General features: G+C 33.2%; 1 protein-coding gene across 2 annotated transcripts in view; it reads right to left on the bottom strand.

Annotated features, from left to right (window-relative positions):
- LOC132697193 (LIM domain only protein 3) overlaps window positions 1–16,098 on the bottom strand; it is a 304,634-nt gene that overhangs the window by 115,900 nt on the left and 172,636 nt on the right. For both annotated transcript variants that reach the window (XM_060662501.1, XM_060662499.1), the window contains one exon: window positions 7,478–7,526. The gene's annotated coding sequence lies outside the window, so the exon portion shown is untranslated. The remainder of the gene's footprint in view (window positions 1–7,477; window positions 7,527–16,098) is intronic.

Below are 16,098 nucleotides of genomic sequence, written 5' to 3'. Positions count from 1 at the left end.
ATTTAAATTTGCTTTTTCAATAACCAATTTGTAAATACCGAAACTATTAACATTACTAACATATTTGCAAAAATTATTATATTGAAAAAAAAAAAAGTGGAAAAGTTTAAAATAAACATAAATACAATATACGTGGCTACGCCGTTGAACTCTGCATAATGAATTAGTTTGATATTTGCCCAGAAATGTCAAATATTCAAAAACATCCTAATTTATATGAAAAACAAAACGAGCCATCTAAATTTTGTTTGCAACATCTTCCATTACCCCAAAAATTGAAATATAATTAGCGATAATTCTATTCGTAAAATAATCGAATTAATTTCGCCGAAAACAAATCTACAAACGCTCTCGAAAAAAAGACGAGCATCAACCAAAACACAGGCCAAACGGACGGACGTGTCTAGTTTCATTGGCATTTCAAATTGGCTTTTAAAAATGTTTTCTACTGCTTAATAATTCGGAGGAAATATAATTCTCTTGTATTACGCCCGGTTTTTATATTTTTCCGAGAGAAAAGCCGCGCATACTGTTCTGTTACATTATACTCCAACAATGGTAATTTCAAATCGTCCCGGAATTGCGCAGATGAATTTGAAATTTAAAATTGCAACTTTTTATTTTAAGTGCACGGCTCGCGCTTCTTCTTATACGGCCCTAATTCAGTGTACCGTCCTTTTTATATGTTCCCGTTTTACATTCACGTTGTAACAAGCGTTTGCTCTCATTTTTAGCGTCGCGAATTTTTGGATTTTAATGAATGGAGGTCAATATTTGGGGGCAGCTGTTCTATGGATGAAGAATACTTTCATTCACTCTAATTTAAGTTGACTGGGTTAAAATTTAGTCGTGATGTTGTTTTTTGGAATCTCTGTTCTTAACCCGTTAACCAGACAAAACAACAAAACATTCAAATATGCAAGAATTATACTACAATCATAAATGGATATAATTTGAAAGCATGATTTTTCGGAAGAATATTTTGATATTTTCAATATTTGATTGATTGGAAAAGAAATTGATAGTGTGTTACATAATTTACATCATTACATCATTTGACACGGTATTCACGCCACCTCATTCCAACGTCTTTTCCCACGAGTCCCATATCTTTCAATCGCCTCTATAGAATTAAAAATTGACTTTTCATACAATATTTTTTCTAAAGTAAGAAGAATATTTTGATATTTTGAATATCTCATTGATTGGAAAAAAAAATAGTTACCTAAAATCGAGCATAAAATCGAAGGATAAATATTTTTAAATATGTTCAAGTCTAAATCAACCCCCTATATATTGTACATAATACGAGTCCTCTAAAAAATGCTTACATGACACAGCGATTATAATTTTAATACCAACTTATTGGAAAATACTTAAAAAAAAAAACGTCTTTTCCTATGAGCCCTATATCTTTCAATCGCCTCTATAATATTAAAACTTGACTTTAACGCGTCATTAAGTGTTTAGTAAATAGAATAAGTGCTAATTTCATACAATAATTTTTCTAAAATCTTGCGAAATTGACTACTTTGATTGAAATTGATCTACTTTATTGTAGCAACCTATTGTGCCGCTTCCGCATTAATTTTTTTTTTCTATACCTACCTATCGACTCACATTTTTCCATAATACCCGCTATTATCAATCATTTCACAATATAAGTTAAATCGTCGCCATCTGGTGATCGTTCTTCTTCTTGTTCTTCTTTTTATAAGGCTTTTTCCTTGTACTCTGTAGTCAGAGACGTAGCTGGGAAGATGAGCTCCAGCTCTCATGCCATCGTATGGGGGAACGTCCAGGAGGTCTGCTCGATCTTGGGAGACTATCTTTTGCAATTTTTGTGCAGTCTGTGGTCATCCATCCGTTCAACATAATCCCTCCATTCGCGCCTTCTGTTTCGGGACCATCGTACAATATCAAGGACACCGCAAAGTTATCTGATCCCTCCTCAGTCCCTCAGCTTGTTATAGATCCTAGAGTTCTCATCCCTGCTGTTCGGATGAATCTGTTTGTACTCGAGTTTTCCGCTCTTATTTCTACACCGTATTTCATAATGGGTCTCACATAGGTCTTATATACGCGAGTTTTACCTTCTATGGTCATATGTTTGTTTCACCATATTACATCTCGCAAGTACCCTGCTATTAAGGCTGCCTCGCTTGTTTGGCATTTTACTTCGTTTTGGAGATCTCTGCTGCTAGTGACGCTCCGAGATAATTAAAACTCATGACCTGCATGACCTGCTCTACAGGTTCATTGTATATGGCCAATGTACATCTTCTGTGCTCTTTTGATATTGTTAGTGAATTAGATTTTGCTACCAATTTCTGCATGTTCTACTTGAATGCGATGTTTTCGAATTTGAAGAGTATTCTCTGTAGGTTGTCTTCATCTTCCGATATCAACATGTCATCGTCCGCATTTCAGATTATCTTTATTTCTTTGTTCCCTAGGCGATATCCCTTTCCAATCTTCTTCACTTCAGATATTAGCTCATTCATAATCTGATAGAAAAGGATATGGCCTCAGGCTGTCGCACTATCTTATTCCTGTCTGCATGAGTATTTTGCGTGTTTTTCTGCCCTCCACTTGTATTTGGGCCATATTGTCGGTATTTAACTCAAACACGATCTTTATTAAGTCTGGATAATGGTCCGGACCAAATAAAGCTTTAACCATGGCGGCCTGATTTGTCATTATCTAGTGACTTTCTTTCCGTAAATGTCAAGCAGCGAAGGATAAATATAATAACCTTAGAACCAATTTTATTTGTCTATAAATTTTAATTTATTATTTGCAAAATTTGGAGTGTATCAATTCAATCAATTTAATGAAATTGTGTAAACAAATACTGTATTATTTCCAGTTTTATTATAAAACTATATTACATTTTGTCTTCAAATTTCCTTTTAGTAATAGACAATAATCTAGCATTTACTTACTTCCTCAATATATTTTTATTCGTTTTAATGTGATAAAATAAATTTTTATCGCAATTTGCGTTTGACGTTAATGAAATAAATTTAACTGATTGAGATTAATTATTAATTCATAAATAATCCTTTAAATATTTCATCAGTGAATCTGATTTGAATGGAAGATTCTCACGTGAAATTTTAAGTTAACAACACATACCGCATCGTCGCAGAAGACATTTCAAAATTTGTCTATTTTCTAGTTCACCAAGAGCATTTATTCTAAACTGACGAAAATATTAGTATCAAACATACTTATTTTTTATCCATTCTCATATAATACGAGAATACTCAAATCAATGCGGCAATACGAAATTTTGCCCGTTCAAATGTCCCAGCGTTTTACATACTCGCCAGTATACTGTATTTCTAATTTTATTTTATGGCACAGTGTGTCCTAATTCGACACCAATACAGTGATTCGAATTAGCTCAGAAGTAACAAAGGATATCGGTAGCGTTTTCATTTTATTTTCGTCTAATAATAAAACAGCAATTACTCACCACAATAGTGTCACAATGTCGAATATTCGGTGTTCAACTGTTCTTAAGTCTCTGTAACAGCACACTATTTGGTTTTAAATTGCTTATTAACACAAAACCATTAACTTCGTTAAAAGTATTTTAATACACAAGCTTATCGGGTATTATAACTTGCCTTTTAATGCTAATACAGTGCTGGGGTAGGTTAACGAAGCCTTTTTTAATTAGATTTGTTGTAGAAAAACACGTTTAATGAACCATAATAATAGTTATAATGCTTACTAACTGCAATATTGGAGAACTAGAGTAATTTTTAGATAAAACATAAACTGCAAATATATAAACCAAATAAGGTTGCAAATATATTATTGAGTCTATACAGGGTTTTTCACTTACAACTCCGCACGCCAATAAGTCCAAAACGAAAACAAATATTTAATTTATGTAAAAAGTAGTCAAAGTGTGGGGTCAAGTAGATATTTCCTAAAGTTTAAAAAATTCGACGCCTGCAAAGAGCTGGGCGTCGCGACGCGTCGAAAAATTATTCGATTGCAGAGACTTTGGAAATACGCGCATACAAAAGTACATATTATTTAAAAACTTTTTTGTTATTTACTCAAACTTATTTACTTTACGCGTTTCTAAGTTATACCGATTTAAAGTAAACATTTCTTGATTAATAAAAAATGTGATTAACGCTTATTTTTACAAGTATGCCATGAATGTTAGTTACTATGGCAACCATTGTTATCGCAGTTATTTTAAGTGCAATTACAAACGTAAGTTGTTATTGCCGTATCAAAAAATTGTCAAATTTTGTCACAAGAAATATCCAAATTTGTTCGGTTTAAAAAAAACTAAGAATTATTATGTGAAAATGGTGCAATTTAGCAATGAGGAAAAAGTAGACATGTTACTGGTGTTTGGAGAATGCAGATGCAATTGTAGAGAAGCAAAAAGAGTTTACGCACGGCGTTATCCGCATAGAAGAGTCCCCGATGCAAAAACCTATTCAAGTTTATGTAAAAACTTAAGAGAATATGGCAGCTTCATAAAACCTAAAAGAGATAGGAACAGGACGGCTACAAATGATGAAAATACTGCTGCTGTAATTCAGCAGGTTAATAATAATCCCAAGATATCCCTATCAGAGATAAAAGAAAATACCGGTGTTACCATAAGTTCTTCGTGGAGAATTCTACATAGAAACTCTTTTCACCCGTACAAAAGTAAACTAGTTCATAAACTAGAACCAGGCGATTATGCTAGAAGAATGTATTTCTTAGCGACATTGTCCGATTTGTATAGCCAAGATGCAAATTTTCTCTCGAAAATTTTATGGAGCGACGAAAGTCGATTTCAAAATAACAACTGTCGTTTTTGGTCCGAAAACCATCCTCGTTGGATTACAGAAAGAGGTAACCAACGAATTTTTAGTATCAATGTTTGGTGCGGCATATTAAATGGATTCCTTATTGGACCTTACTTTTACGAAGGAACTTTAAATGCAGATCGCTATTTAAGATTTCTTCAAACTACACTTCCGGAACTATTAGAAGAAGTGCCTCTTGACACTAGAATGAATATGTGGCTACAGCAGGATGGAGCGCCTGCACATAATGCCCAAATAGTAACGAGGTATTTGAACCGAGAATATCCCAATAGATGGTTTGGTACTAATGGACCGGTAAGGTGGCCGGCGAGGTCCCCCGACATTACACCACCAGATTATTTTCTTTGGGGCTACCTAAAAAACGTTATCTAGAAGAAGATATGGCTGATCTCGTTAACAAAATTAGTGCAGCGTGTGCCGCTATCACAAGAAGGACTCTCCTACAAGTGACCCAAGCTCATCTGTTAAAAGTTTTTGATAGTTGTGTTCGAGCAGATGGACATAATTTTGAACAAATTTTTTTAAATGTCTTATTATGCAGTTAATTGCAATAATAATTTTGGTTATTAACTTGTAGGTATTTTACTGTTTTTTCATTTATTTATTTATTATTTATTTATTTATTTATTTTATGTTATCAGAACTAAATCGATAAAAAATAATAAATAAAATCATACTAAAATAGTTGAAATCTATTGTTTGTAATTGCACTTAAAACAACTGCGACAACAATGGTTGCCATAATAACTAACATTCATGGTATACTTGTAAAAATAAGCGTTAATCACATTTTTTATTAATCAAGAAATGTTTAAATCGGTATAACTTAGAAACGGGTAAAGTACATAAGTTTGAGTAAATAACAAAAAAGTTTTTAAATAATATGTACTTTTGTATGCGCGTATTTCCAAAGTCTCTGCAATCGAATAATTTTTCGACCCGTCGCGACTCCCAGCTCTTTGCAGGCGTCGAATTTTTTAAACTTTAGGAAATATCTACTTGACCCCACACTTTGACTACTTTTTACATAAATTAAATATTTCTTTTCGTTTTGGAGTTATTGGTGTGCGGAGTTTTAAGTGAAAAACCCAGTATAGTGTTTTCATTTCAGACAAGTGTTTTCGATACCAACTTCTAAGTAATGTTGCCAAATGTTCTGAAAATGCGGTAAATATTTCATGTTCATTTTTTCATAACAACCAACCAATTTGAATGAATTAGTAAAAAGTAAAAACTTCAGATGCTTATAAGTTTCGATGACAAACAAGATTTGCTAGTTCCAGATTAGTGACTATAACTGCAATTTTATAAGGTGCCAATTCCAAATATCGTCGGAAGCTTGGTTTGATATCCTTGCAACATAAGATAACACACAATCGTACATAAAAATAAATTACAAATAGTGGTTCAATAACCACAAAACTATTAAACCAGAGTATAGGAACATTAAAGTGCAATAATATAATAACAATAAATACATTTTTTTCTTAATTGCATTTTAATTTTAATTTCGCTAAAGTCTCGATAAGCAGATAATACCAACAAAATTAAGCTTTCCTGGGTTTAAAACTACATATTGTTGAACAAAATACAATGGAGTGTTATAATTTTCTGGAGCCACAGACAATTTCTTGGTTGTAAAGAAAATTTTGAGTGCTTTTGAATTAATCAGGATTTATTTAACATAACACCGATAACACTGTATTCCAATGCTTTGACAATATGATACGTAATAGAGTCCAACATAGCACCACTAATGGAATTTGCGTTGGTTACTTGATAAGCCTCTAGAATTTCGAAATAATGATAGTTATTATTTAGTTAAGCTGTGACTTGCCGAAATTTTTTTTTTATTATTATTACTTTTTGTAGTGTGTAGAGAGAGGCAAACTAGTACCACCGGTTAATTACTGTCATTCTTAATTTGTATTGAAAAAACTAACCTCTAAACTAAAATGCCCTTTCTATGAAGCGGCTAGCTGCACTTTGATACATGTTACCGTCCACCAAAGAACGTTTGGTGGACTGGCAGGAGTTAAAGTATAGAGTAGTTCTCCTAAAGCACAATGATTTGTACCTCCGAGGATCTATTTCGTTGTACTCGAAACGGAGATTTATGCGATATGTGTGTTCATGAGAAGCTAAACAGAGGGTAATCGGACAAGCGCGCCTGCAGTGACAGTCGAGCTCTTGGAAGGAAGCTCGGGACTATTATTTGACTGCAGAGGAATATTGACAAGGCTGATGAAATGTAAGTCTGTCAGTTTCGTTTTTATATCTGGTCTTCTAGGTATTGAAGTCAATGAAAAGGCGGACAGACTGATCCGCGACTCAATAGCTTAATTCAGTTCCTAGTACTCTCAGTCGCCTGCTCCCTAAGCGAATTATTTATCTCGTTCTTCAATATTGATCCAAGATGTACTAGGAACTGAATTAAACTATTGAGTCTGATGAAAGAGGTACTCGAAAGTACAGGATTTTTCTAAGAGAGCGAAGTAGTGCGGGCATAATGGATCATAAGATCTGAATGCAACGTTATGGTTCGGGATTCTAGATAGAAATGAACTAACAACCGAAAGTAAGAAAATTCAAGGATTCATAATTAATTAGGAAATAAGACTCACCAAAAATCCAGCAGATGGGGCCTTCGATCGAAATTACCCAGCTTTTCGTCTGAAAACAAAAGGCGACGTGTTAAAGTTTTAAAAACCGCCCCGAGAGACGAATTAAACTAAACTACGAGAAAATCAATTAAGGTGGAATAATTAATCCATCGTAAAATCCACTCAATACAAAAACTTATTTCGCCGAACGAACGGAGGAAAAAACACAAAACGTAATTAAATGGGTTTTGTTTTTCAGAAACAAAAACGCTCATCCAGTTGGGTTTCCTGTAGGTAATTGATTCTGTTTTTTCGAGAAACAATCATATAATTTAACGGCCATCGAGGCACAAAACGATTTTGAGTTCGCGTGAACACGTTTTTAATGTGCTTTAGTTGGACACGGATATCAAATACTATAGGATTCTAGAGTAGCTTAATTCCTTAAGTTCTTTATATAACCTTTGAGATGGCAAACGATACATAAACTTATTTTTTTTTATTGATATATTAGAGTAAGTTCAGGTTATCCCAAATTGCATTAAATCGAATTAAATCGGATTGGATCCACCTGGATTAACTCTCCCCATAACACGAGTTAGGTTAGTTGGTCTTGCATGGCCTTTATTACCCAAACTGATTTTTGAAAATGGTTTACCACATTTCATTTTTATTTCTAGTATCCAATCATCGCAATAACATATTATTCACTAACCCAACACTCCCTATTTTCTTCTGGTTTTTCATTGATATTCTTCTTTATTTTTTTCTATTTTCCTCTATAATTTTAGGTTGTCTATCCGAAAAACGCGGAGAAGAGGGCTCGCTTGGTAAGTTCAGCTAAATTACGAAACTTTGATCCGTCAATATAAACGGAAATAACAAGAAAATAAAATAAACAAAATGAATTTAACAACATTGCACAAATAGCACAAAAATCGTAAAACCCTGTTCTCATATATCCTGCCGCATTACGATTTCTACATCAGCTTAAACACAAATAAAAAAAAGTTCAATATTGGGTCACTTTAAGTGCTACTTAATACCAGACTTTACAATTTCTGAATTTTTGTATTTACTTCATTGACATCGTAAATTTTTTTAACAGAACTTTGGGCATAAAACCAGGTTCTAAAGCTACAGGTAAAGTAAACAGTCGAAAGTTTTATAAGTCATTTGTTACAAATCAAACGGTTGAGTTACAACGGAAACTGGCTCGAATCTATATAATGTTGTCCGTGTCTGGCACAGATTTGTTCGCGGAAGAACGATTTTTAATAAGGGATATATAAGTGGGAATGTAGAAAAGAAATAAACTGTTTTATTTGCACAAATATTAATCGAACTGGTACTAAGAATCGGGTATGCTGGAGGCCAGCAAGTTTTAAAAATACCGTTTGATGCGATGACTTGATAAGGTGATTCAGGTGAAGATGGCTAACGGTTTTACGGTCGACACCCACGCGGCCCATCTGGGGCTTTGACCACGGAATTACAGTCGAGTTTTTCTGTAAAACTTCATTTAGTGTTTTTAGCTTTAAGCATATTTGGTGAATTAGTATTAAAGTAGCTCAAACCCATCCTAAAAAACAACGACCAGGAAATTCTTTCAATAATTACTTTAAGGCGCTCCGTATTTTTGAATAAAAATAAATAAATAAATAAATATTACATGCCCCAACTGCAATGAGGTTACCCGCCATTTGTACCATTTGCAATTAGCAAGTAATCGGTTCCGCTAAGAACTGAGAAATGAAGGATTATTTAATTCGACTTAGACCCTTCATTAGTACAACGTTGATTTGCATTTTTTTATACGACTGGGCCTGATATTCGATAAAACACCTGTCTACTTAGTTATATCATGATCTTTCAACTAAATTAAGAAGAAATTTTTTTGGATCACTGGTACTATCATGATTATTTTTGTCTTGTGTATGGAATTATAAAGATAACATCCCATAAACTGTATGAGGCAATTTGGTTGCATATGATGAATCGAAAGAAATTGCCTCTCGTTAAATTCTTTTTTTTTACCATGTATACTTGGGGAACTAAAGTACATTGAATGTCACAAGGGACAAAAAATAATACACTAAATTAATAATTACAGTATAGTGACTGTGAATTAATTTAATATTTCATATTATTAAATAAATAATATTAAATTATTAATATTATCGTTTCTCACTTTGTCTGCTTTATACACTATAACAAGTTGTGTAAACGATATGACTCTATTGTTTTGTCTGTAACGTTCATGTTAGCATTTAAATTTTAAATGTTTTAATTTGGATCATTTCATCCCAATTGTTTGGAAGTGACCTATTGATAGTTGAAGATTGTTTTAGATCGATAATAATGTTCGGTTTTTGAATTTAATTAAAACATATTGGGGACAAAGGGTTTCTTTTTCTGATAAAAAATAGAATAGATTACCCTTATTATCTTATTATCTTTATCTTATTTATCTACTGGTTTGTAGTGAATACTCTGAATTTGGATATTAATATTAAAAACATGGCACGGGGCTGTGACACGAAAGCACCGACACAAACACAGCGATAGAAAAAAATATTTTCATTTAATTCATTTTCAAAACGTCTTCAAAATTTATTATACATTCCAATTTAAGGATTTTAAATTTTTTAGTGAAAAAATCATTATTTATTTATTTCACTTAATAAATTTCCTCCATCCTATTTTATTCAAAATTATTGAAGGGAACGATATGGAGCAAAAATATTAAAGAAACACATTATATTCAAAACGAACAGTTTATATATAATTATTCATCACAAACCCAGCTACTATAAAAAACATCAAAAGGCGATATCGAGACTTTAAAATTATATGTGTGTATCATGCTGCTGCAATTTTCCTCGCCATCCAAAATAGACATTTTAATTGCACACAGCCGCGTAAATTGACATCAGCTGATCATATCCGGCCCATCATGTGCGGCGTTTCATGACCGGAGTGACACAATATCTCTAAATAATTAGACACTAATTATTCAGGTTTGGTGGCTTCTCCCGATTTTAATGATTTACTAATTGGTTGCTGCTATAAATTTGCCTAAGATTCTTAGTAAATACAGCAACATATAAGGTACCCAAAAATGAGTAAATGTTCAAAGAACATTTTTAGCTGCTAAACATTGCAAATAAACTAAACTTGTTTTTACGATTGAACATCACTTATATCGCAGTGCTCATTGTTTTGCAATGGGACTAAAGAGTGTAATATATTGATATTATTCTAGAAAAATATGACACGCCATAGCTTTTGTACAATTAACAAGAGATTCCTCCCCAAACCCAATTAAATTTTAGAAAAAGGTTATTATCTAGCTTTGATTTGATCTGTTGATAAAGATGATTGAAGTTTGTTTTTTTTTTGCTACTAAAAAGCGTTTCCTCAATTTTTTTTTAACAATATCCAACAATAAAAACAATAAACTAAGAAGCGAATAAACCAAAATTGTCAAGCCTGATTCTTGCTGCAAATTGCTGCCCGGCTATTCTCTAAGGTTATAAATTTTGAAATTAACGGAAGCAAATATAACACAATATTAATTGAGAATAAATTCTAGGGATAAATTTACGAATTTTTGTGATATTTAAAATTACTCAATATTTTTTTCCATTAATTTCTAACATTATGAACATAAACGGAACCAGGGTGTTCAGTCTACCGTGAGTTATTCGGCACACCTGCTTATTAACAACATTATGGCGATTATCCCAATTCCGTTACTTATATGAACCCTTTAATACGTGATTCAGTTTTCACCGAATCAAATATTTCAAACATTTTTATGGTGTTTGCTTCGGCAAGTTTTTTGTATTTGTTTGAATATCTGCAGGAATTCAAATCGCAATCAATGTTAATACGGTAAGACAACACTCCGTGAAATTATTTATTGATTGAATGAAATGAAATATTCATTCTATTTATATATTTTATTTATTTGATGTCGACATTCAATGTTAACAACAATTAGACACATACTGTGGATTCCCAGCTACGAATCTTACATTCAGACAAGACAGAGCAAGAATGAGTCACAATGACGAAGTAAATATATAAATCGAGCTAGGAGTCAAGTTCCAAACAGGGATTTTTCGCTGTTCAAAAACAAATTGACTGCACAGGGTCAGTCATCAATCCAGCTGTTAAAAAATAGCACAGCTAACCCATGTTAATCTAGTCAGCAACAGATGTCGACTACCTACCGAAATTATAAACGAAAGCAAGGTCAACTTTGAATACTTACTTGGGTGTCACAATGACTGCAGTCGCTTCTGTTAAGTGGAAACCATGTAAGTGAATGGGACACGGAAATGGAATAGTCACTAGTAATAAATTATTTAAGCCAGCTTATCGAGTTGAATTCAACATAAGGAAAATAGCTTTTAAGTACCCTACGGCAGCAAACTCAAGGGTAATCAAACGCAAACGTAGTCTTTCTCGCCTTCAGGTGAATACTAAATGAACTTCTAAATATCCAAAGAGGGCTCGCTAAACCACTTGGACTTCTGGCCGCCATTTTTGAATTTCCTGCTCCCTCCTGTAATGTTTTTCCTCACCAATGAAGCTAAAAAAACAACACTGCAGAAGAAGAATATAACAAAGAAATAACTAAAGAAATTATTGCACGGACGTATTCGACAAACTAAAGGAAAAAAATCGTGTTAGATTAAAACACCATTTCCGTGGACTAAAGTTGAAATAATTCGATCCATTGGTAGATGCGAAATTTGCATAGCCACCGAGATTTATTCAAAGTTTAACCGGGCCGTCGTTAAACTAGGTAAACTACACGAACGTCTGTATCGATGGCAACGATAATGAACCGACGTATTTTATTATACAGAATGGACTGTAGGCGCAGCTGTTGAATCGTTGATGAACATGTGAACACATTGTGAGGTTCACATAATATTACTCCTACGTTTACGTTAACCTGTGCCTTTATTACGGCCTGTTTAGCATAGTTTAGATCGATGCTTCTCAATTCCCGTGTACATAGCCGCAACATAAACACCCACATTTCAAAGCGGAAGGGTAATACAATAAAATTGTAATATAATTTTATAATTCAAAAAAACTTTTCCTAACCAAAACTTCCACGGCTCATGAGAAATCCAGAAAATCTGTTTCCACAAGATCAGCAGTCTGTAGAAGCTAGAAGATAAAGTTTGATTCAAATATATCTGTCGATCTTGGCGCTGAAGATTGGAATGCAGCCTCGCATTGCTTTCTTGGTCAATTATGGAAATGTATCTCAGGAAGAAGCAATAGGAAAAGCTGTACTTACATTCCATTTATGCCAGAAAACAAATTCAGTGCCAAAAAAAATATTTGAAGTTTCTCGTTAAACCATAAAAAATAAAACCGTAAACAAAATTACAATTGATAAAAATGAAACTGAAAAGAATGAATAAAATACTTTTATTGGAAGAAAAAAAATCTTGACACTATAAATTTTAACATTTAATATAAAGCATATTTTCTAGTCTTCACCCTGGTCGCATAGAACTATAAAAATAACTAGACATAAAGCAGTACCCGCATACTTGGTTTCGGAATAATTTTAGACAAGTAAGCATAAACTTAATACAATTTTTTTTTCTTATAATAAAAAATGATTGCAAAAGTCATTTTTTGAACAAGCTAAGTTTCCGGTATAAACATATATTTTATTAAGAATGGTTTACTACAAGCTTAGCTGGACATATTTTCAGACAGAGGTAGGCAGAGAACACCATAACAATAAAATTGTTAAAATTTATCTTAAATCATGTTCAAAAAGTTAGGTTAGGTTAGACCAAACTGGTAAAACCGTGTATGTTAGCAAGGATACTCCGTAAAAATTAGTTAATTTATTTGGGTATTTAAGTAATTAAATTTTTTTTTAGTTTTGTTAGTTTACTTTATAGAGACTGTTCAAAAATCATTATAAACAATAATAACATTAAAATAATAAACATTAAATCCAAACTACAACCAATCACAAAACTGAATTTTCTACTCTATTCTCTACTATGGTGTTCCCGGATGGTATTGTATGTTACAGGTTTTTGTTATATGTGGAAATATCTGTTTTTTTTTTGTGTAATCCTTTGATTTTTATTATTTTTATTGTAATTGCTGATCTCCGATGGGGAATAATAACGAAACGCGATATCAGGTGTAGTGTTTTTCACCAACTCCACAGTTTGTTCTTCTCGTTCTGAGTCAAAAACGAATTAGTTTATTCTAAATTGTCAGGATTTTTGGAGTTTCGTCTCTTAATAACACATCCTGCAAATGACGTGGCAATTATTTTTGTTTTAAGGAAAGATACTGTACGTCTCCTGTTCGAGGTTCGATCCAATCGTAGGTAATAATCACTTCTCAGACCGAAGCGAACGCCTGGTCTACCATTCCGAAACGAAATGATAAGATAAGAAGCGAAGGATTACCAACATCAAATAAATACTGAGCTGGTTTACGCATTATTACAACACAATTGTTTAATTATACCGGCAAATAGCGATCGACTAATCGCGTGCTTTGCCGGGCGTGTACCACTTGGGAAAGACCTTCGATTGATATTCGCACGAATCATTGTGCAATTAAAACCAATTATCGAGAATGATCAATTATAAAAATACGATTATGGTTTTTTCGATCCGAGTATGCAACGTTGCCGCTTATATAAATGACAGACGCAACTAACCAGAACGTGTTTTGTGATCAAATCAAACAAAAACAAAATCCCTAAATGATATGGTACGCAAGATTACCTGCATTAAGTGATACACTGTGTAGCATAGATAGCATATGAATAACCATCGATGACATCTTCAAAAGAATTGTATCATCATGCGAATAAGATGATCGATATCAACCCGTGCGAGATTCTTAGAGAATAAACAAGTTTATCTCATGACATACGGCCATAAGTTTGGTAACCATACAGGCCACGGGTACATTAGCTTATCGGGAGAAGTTTCTAGTAACTGCAGTAGTGTGCGGTCTGCCATTGTCTTGCTGAACAACTGAATGAGCAGTTACTGAAGGTGGAGACAGGTTGTAGACATTATAAACGCTTGAACGTTCATTTTTCTGTCCAAAAAGCTAGGGGACCTGTTTAAAACTATTATGGTGCCCAAAACAATAATGCCTTCAATATGAACAGTCCATCAATAAGCTCTTATTCTTCGCCTTCGTCTTCTTCATCTTCCACTTCAGTGCCTCTACTTGTATGGTGATGATGAACAAACAACCTTGCTCAATATCCCATCAACGTTGTAGCATTTGCTGGACTTCCATAAGCCTAGTATCCTACCTCGTTCAAACCCACTTAATTGATGATCCATGGCACGTCTTCTTACAGGAAATATTGCTAGACGATGTTTTCAAGAACTCAAAGGTAATAAAATTGAATAGCTCTATGCAAGTATAAAAACATAAAAATTATTTTGCTGGATGTTTCTCCTAGGTCTCAGACATTCTGTACAGTCAGCATTAATGAACCACTGCATTAAGTTTTATTCAAATACCAATTATAAAATTCGCTCTCGTGTATGACTCATATATCCCTTCCTGAATTGTTTCAATTCCATCCCAAATGTACGGAAATATCTTCTTGAAGCTCCAAGCCAACTTTTCCCTATTTCAATTCATTACCAAATAGGTAAACTTTTCCTATTTATTTTGAATACTAGCGCGTTAATCGTATAATAAAGAAATGAAGAAAGAACGCCAGCGTTCACTCCCACGTGGATCCTGTAACTCCGTCTTGCACCGTCGACCTCTAACCGGTTTGTTGCTGCTCCGTAGACACCACACTGTCCCCCCTCTGCTCCCTCGCACCGTTGCCGCGTCGCTTCAATTGCCGCACAAAAATATATACCAGGAATGTACGCATGGTTAGATCGTTGTTTATCTGGTTGTAATTTTAGATACAACGAAATGAAAATTATTTTTAGAATTTTTATGTTGCTACCTTTATAGACTATCGTGCTATTATTATTGTCACGTCAACTGATGAAACATAATGACAGGCGAAAATTTCAAAAAAAAAAGTAGAGGAGTTTGAATGAAATTTCTCAGGAGCTACGCGTAAGTGACTCTAATTCATAAAAACTTCGAAATTTGGTTGAATTATAGAATGTGTAACGATTTAAGATAAGCGGATCATTCAATTTTGTTAGCAGCTGGTGAATTTGCTCTTAATTTGATAAAATTATAAGGGTTTGTTAATTATTGATTATTTACTCATTCTACGAATACATATTTTAGTTCTTCTAATTTATTCAGCAAATTTTGTTAACAATTGTGGCATATAATCTATAGTAATCTAATTTACTGGAAACTCTATTCTACAATGGTGTTCGTAATTTAAATCAACTGCCGAATAATATTAAAAACGCTTGATTATGTAAATACCCAAGTGCTAAATAAATTTATTTTTATTATCATTGTTATTATTATTATTATTATTACTATTAATTACTATTAATATATTATTACTATTAATATATACTCTGCATATATTGTTTTGAACCCTATCAGCACGGTCAATGTGTATGGCACAAAAGATATTTTTAATTAAAAATGCCAAAACTCCTAAACCCTAATGTTACATG

This window comes from Cylas formicarius, unplaced genomic scaffold (genome assembly GCF_029955315.1).
Source record: "Cylas formicarius isolate icCylForm1 unplaced genomic scaffold, icCylForm1.1 PGA_scaffold_1__22_contigs__length_36826433, whole genome shotgun sequence".
Lineage (NCBI taxonomy): Eukaryota > Metazoa > Arthropoda > Insecta > Coleoptera > Brentidae > Cylas > Cylas formicarius.
This window is presented reverse-complemented; position numbering and strand designations above follow the sequence as displayed.